Source organism: Lithobates pipiens, unplaced genomic scaffold, assembly GCF_037356315.1.
Source record: "Lithobates pipiens isolate NorthernLeopardFrog02 unplaced genomic scaffold, aLitPip1_a1.2 Scaffold_19, whole genome shotgun sequence".
NCBI classification, from domain to species: domain Eukaryota; kingdom Metazoa; phylum Chordata; class Amphibia; order Anura; family Ranidae; genus Lithobates; species Lithobates pipiens.
The window spans coordinates 256,989,304-256,994,919 of NW_027507764.1; the positions used below are offsets into that span (position 1 = coordinate 256,989,304).

Genomic DNA, 5,616 nt, shown 5'->3' on the forward strand with positions numbered 1-5,616 from the left:
TTCGTACCACTCTTCCTCAACAGGAGAATGTCCGAAGCAGTGGCTTCAGGAGCTCCAGGAGTAACGGCACCAGCCACTCAAAGGTAAAAGCCCTGGCGAGGGGTTCCCTTACCTTAGAACCAGTAGCTCCACTGGTGTTTTTTCCCCCTAGGTGGTCGGGGGGGAAGGGCAGTGCGTCTGGGATCCAGGTGGAGATTGATCCTAGGGGAGGGCACTCCCGGTGGTCCTCTTAAGTAGTGCTGGTGTTTCTTTTTTTTTTAGGATTTTATGCTGCTCTTTTTATCTATGTCTCAGAAGCCTACGGCCACATCACCCTGAATGCGCTCGATATCATCTGATCTCGGATGCTAAGCAGGGTCGGGCCTGGTTAGTACCTGGATGGGAGACCGCCTGGGAATACCAGGTGCCGTAGGGGACATGAGCAAATCTCCCCTTGGTTCTAGGAGGGAGCGTCCTTCATATAGAGCCTCTTTGGGGGGATCCCTGGTTCAGGGCACTTGGTAAAGAGTGTATTGAAGCACCGGATAGCTCAGTCAGACCTTTAACCTAAGGGTTCAGGGTCAGGTCCCTGTTTGAGCGCCATCAGGAAACAGGCAGAACACGGTGCATATCTGGCGGCTTCTGTGAAAGTTCCAGTGGCCTCAGCTCCAGAGCACTCTTTCACCAGCACAGCAGAGGTTCCACCTAACCCGATGGATGTTCCTCCTGCAGGTTAAGGGAGAGTCTAGAGGGTCCCAGAGAGGAAGTTGAGGAAGAAGTTGACAGTGCCGTCTCAGACTCTCAAGGGAATCTGATGGTGAGGGCTTGGGTGGGGAACCCAAAAAGAACCTCACGATGTAAACTTCCCCCTGGATGAAGTGGATAAGCTCTTGGGAGCTATTCATACCACTTTAGGCATACAAGAGAAAAAGAAGGCATTGTCACCCCACGATCAGATGTACTAGGGCCTGGGGGAAGCGGGTGTTCCCGGTTCATGGCGTCTTGATCGATGCCATCAGAAATGGCGGGGTCCCGAAGGAAAACCTTTCTTTTCTGGTGCATTAAAACAAAGGTTTTTTCTTGGGCGGAAGAGGAAGCTCTTGTCTGGAATAAGATCTCCCAGGTTAGAGGCTACCTTTCTTCAGATGTCCAGGCATACTGACCTGTCCTCGGGGACATGGGAATACTTTCAGACCCTATGGTTTGAAATGATGGACTCACTTCTGAAGGATGCATGGGTTTTTTTCTCTTAAGAAAATATCTAAGCCTGCCATAGCGGCCACAGGGGTGGCTCATAATATGAAGTGTCGGCTTAGCCAGATTAATGCATGAAGCAATGACGGCAGAGGAGACTTTCTATCCTCCTTTCCCACGCTGCTTAAGGAGTTGGCATACGCTGCTTCGATTCAATCCAGGCGAATGTATGCAAGATCTTCGGCTCTGACCAACTCAGCCTGGAGGGCCTTAAGGCTGAAGACATGGCAGGGGGTCAAGGCGTCCAACGCAAAAGCTCTGTGTAATCCTTTTTTACTGGAGACCTGCTGTTTTTGGCCAGGTCTTGAAGCAGTGTGAGATCGCACGGCTGATAAGATAAAGGCCGTTTCCCTTAAGAGGAAATATATAAAAAGGGGCCTTCCTCCCCCAGTGGGAGATGATCACCTCCAATTAGTTTGTAATGAGGATCATCAGAAGAGGTTACCGTTTGGAGTTTTTAGAACTCCCCCCTGTTTGAGACTCCTTGTCACTGAGCTGCCAAAATGTGCCCTCCTTTCCTCTTCAGGAGTTAGAGGAACAGGAAGTGGTAATACAGGTCCCAGCAGGATAGATAGGAAGGGCTCCTATTCTCACATTTTTGTGGTTCACAAGCCTTTGGAAAAAGTTCAGGCTCATCCTGAACCTGAAGCGTCTGTGTGTCTTAGTCACCTACAGACGGCTTTCGTTGGTTTTGGTCACTGGGTGAGGGCACCTCCTCCACCAAAACTGTTTCAGGGCATGGATAGTAAGGATGCATACCTGCATATTCCCATCGCAGAGAACCACCAGCGTTTCCTTAGGCTGGCAGTGATAACTTCTGCAGGGGTGCTACACCTTCAGTTCAAAACAGGACGGGGACTCCTGGCTTCCCTTGTGGGCTATCCCTTTCCTCCTCGTATCTTCACCAAAGTGAAGGTAGAAGTTCTGGCATTCCTGCGTCTCAGGGGAGTCTCGGTGATCGTGTGTCTTGACGATCTTCTCCTGTTTGTACCTTCTCTGGCGCAGTCGATTTGGGATCCACAGGTAACAAAAGACCTGTTGGTGAGCCTGGGTTGGCCTCTGAACCTAGAGAAACCCAACCTAAATTCCTTACCAGGGGGTCACCTTCCTGGGGTAGGTGCTGGGCTCAACAGAACAAAAGGTCTTCCCTCCTTGGAGAGGATCCAGAAGATAGACAAAACACTGTTGTTTTCTCCAGGTCAACCGTCAAAAACTCAGGCAGGTTGAGTTTACTGACAGCCACGCTCCTAGCAGTTCAGTCGACGGGGTCATGTTACCGTCCTCTGCAAACTATTTATCTTGAAGGTTTGGGACCACAGTCAGGGGTCTTGGGACTTTTTGGTTTCGGTTCCAACTCAGGTAAAGAGGTCCCTTTGGGAAAGGGAGCACGTTTGTTACAAGACCTAGAATGGAGTTTGCCAGTATCCAGGGTAGTTACAACCGATACGAATGGCTTAGGTTGGGGTACACACCTAGACTCCTGTTTGGTACAGGGTACCTGGGAGAGGAAGGAATCTAAGAGATCCTCAAATTGGAGGGAGTTGAGAACAGTAGATCTGGTTCTCAGGACCTTTCAGAGAGTTCTCTGGAGACTTCATGTAAGAGTCATGGAAACAATCCCTTGGCAGTGGCTTACGTCGACAGGACGGGGACTCCTGGAGCGGATCCTTATGGGTCCTAGCGAAGGCCATCCTCAGATGGGCCGAATATTAAAATCCTGTCTTTCCAGTGATCTGTTTGAAAGGAGAGCAAATTCTGATATTAGATTTCCTCAGAGCAACCAGGTTCTCAAGCAGGAGGTTTTTCGAACGGATCACCCAGAGTTGGGGGATTCCTTGGATAGACCTCTTTTTTTCTCAAGGGAAAACGCAAAGGAAGCCATCTCCTGTTCCATGAACAGGGGAGAGGGGAGGTCTGGAGAAGACATACTAAAGCACAGAGTTAGGGTTTCTCTAAGTGCTATGCTTTCTCCCCTCCCGTTCTGATTCCTGCAGGGTCAGGGAAGTTTTCAGGTGGAGATTACTACCTGTTTTCTAATCACACCTCTTGGGCCTGTGGTTCTCCATTCTGAAGGGCCTGTCAGTGGAATCCCCCCGGGTTTTCCCGGTCTAAGAGTGTCTCCTTTCCCAGGGTCCAATCTGCGGTCCCCAGGTGGATCCTTGCAGCTTGGCTACTGAGAAGGAATTGCCAAAGGGCAAAGGGGTCTCAGACTGTTTAATAGCCACTCTTCTGAATTGCAGGTAAATAGAAACTCAGACCATTTTCTTGAAGGTATGGAGGCGGTTCAACAGCTGGTGCTCAGAGAACTCCTTCAATGTGCACAGCCTTGTAGCCGTTCTAGAGTTCCTGCAGTCAGGGGCAGATAAAGGTTTAGCCCCATAAACATTAAAGAGTCAGGTTTTCGCTTTTAGCGTATTCCTGGAAGGGCATTTAATATCAGACCTTGGTATAGTAAGGTTCTTAGAGCCTTAAGTAGGCAAAGACCAAGCCTTTGGTCGTCTCCTCCCCAGTCGGGGTCGCTCATTAGTTTTACAGGTTCTCACAAAGAACCTTTTCAGCAATTAGAATCTGGCTTGTTATGGTTGATTACTCTCAAAACAGTTTTTTTGTGGCGATCACTACGGCAAGGAAAGTGAGTAAACTCGAAACCCTTTCTGTTAGGGCACTCCCTTTCCAGACCATTCAGTTTTTAAGACCATTCTGGCCTTTTTACCTAATGGTAGTCTCTAATCCTCATAGAGTCTGAGAGATTATGCTGCCTATTTTTCGTTCAAAACCAGTGAGAGAACAGGAACACATCTTATTGGACGTTAGAAGATGTGTCCTTCATTATTTTGGTGGCACAAAGTCAGTTCAGGAAGTCTGATTTACTTTTAGTGTTACTTCCAAGGGCTAGGAAGGGTTCCAAAGCCTTTAGACGTACGCTAACCAGATGGTTAAGGTCAGCCATTGGGCAGACTTGTGTGGTTGGGGTATTAAAGCCTCCAGTTAGAATTAAAGCACACTCAGCCAGGACAGCGGCAACTCCGCAGACAAAGTGGGCTGGTGCGTCTCCTGAACAGATCTGTAGAGCCGCAACGTGGTTCAAGTTTTCTACTTTCGTGAAGCGCTATAGATTGGATCTTCTCTCAGCCAAAGACCAAGCCCTTTGGTCACAAGGTGCTGCAAGCAGTAGGTCCCACCCTAAGACAAGGTACTCGCTTATCCTCTCAAAGGTGGCTGTCCTGAAAGACGATTGGGGAAAAATGGAATTACGTACCGGTAATGTCCTTTTCCAGGAGTCTTTCAGGACAGCACCGGTTCCCACCCAAGTTTTTTGCAGATCATCGGGAACTCATCACATGAGACCGTCAGGTAAGACTAAAAGTTTATCTGTTTGACGTGTTCTTGTGTCTCCCCAGTTGGCCGGAGGTACTCTGGAAGAACTGAGGAACGAAGGGAGGAGGAGGCTTAAATCATGAAAATGAAGGCGGTGTTTCCTAAGAGGGGAGGAGCCAGTGTCTCTCAAAGGTGGCTGTCCTGAAAGACTCCTGGAAAAGGACATTACCGGTACGTAATTCCATTTTTTATAGTAATGGTATACCATACATAAAATCCACGTGGTAACATTTAGTTTGACGTCAAACAATTTTTTTGGGTATAAGAAAAAGTGCACTGGTAAAATATCTAAGAAAGAAAATGTTAAATATCTCTAATGTTTGTTTTTTTTTTTAGGAGGAAAATATAATGTGTTTTGTTACTAAAATGTTGATGCTTATTCCTCAGATTAGTTCTATGTCCTGAGTTGATTTATTTAAGGTCTTCAGAACAGGAGACCACAGCCTTCAAAGACAATTCAACAATGGAAGTATTGTTCTAAAGTGTTTTTTTTATATTTCATATGTAAACATTTATGGGTTTCACTCCCCCCACTAGCTAAATATTGGTGCAGCCATCTGAGTCTATACTGCCCAGTTTCTTGTTCCTATTTACAGTATGAAGTGTTAAATCTTTTTTTGTTGTGTTATGATCTGACATATATGAGTTTTGAAATTTTAAGAGTTTCAATGCCCTAGATCACAGGTGTCAAACAAGGCCCACGGGCTGAATCCGGCCCTCCAGTCCATTTCATGTGGCCCTCGCACCTCTCCTGCAGCTGCAGGAGAGCTCCAGCCCTCCTCTGGTCCTCCTTCAGACCCTGTACTTTCTGCTTTCAAGCAATGCATGCAGCTTCTTCCCAGCAGTAGCATAAGGAAAAGGGTTGCACTGTGATGTTAGGGAGAGTAGGGGACTCAACTTCTTATGGTGGGGTGGCTCTTGACATCTAATGTAAGGGGAGGGGATGTGTTGGACATCTAATCGTACAGATACAACCGGCCCTTTTGAGGACAATCATAATGCTGA

General features: G+C 47.6%; 1 pseudogene; it reads left to right on the plus strand.

Annotated features, from left to right (window-relative positions):
* Positions 1 to 296: 296 nt before the first annotated feature.
* Positions 297 to 415, plus strand: LOC143999673 (5S ribosomal RNA; annotated as a pseudogene).
* Positions 416 to 5,616: the final 5,201 nt, after the last annotated feature.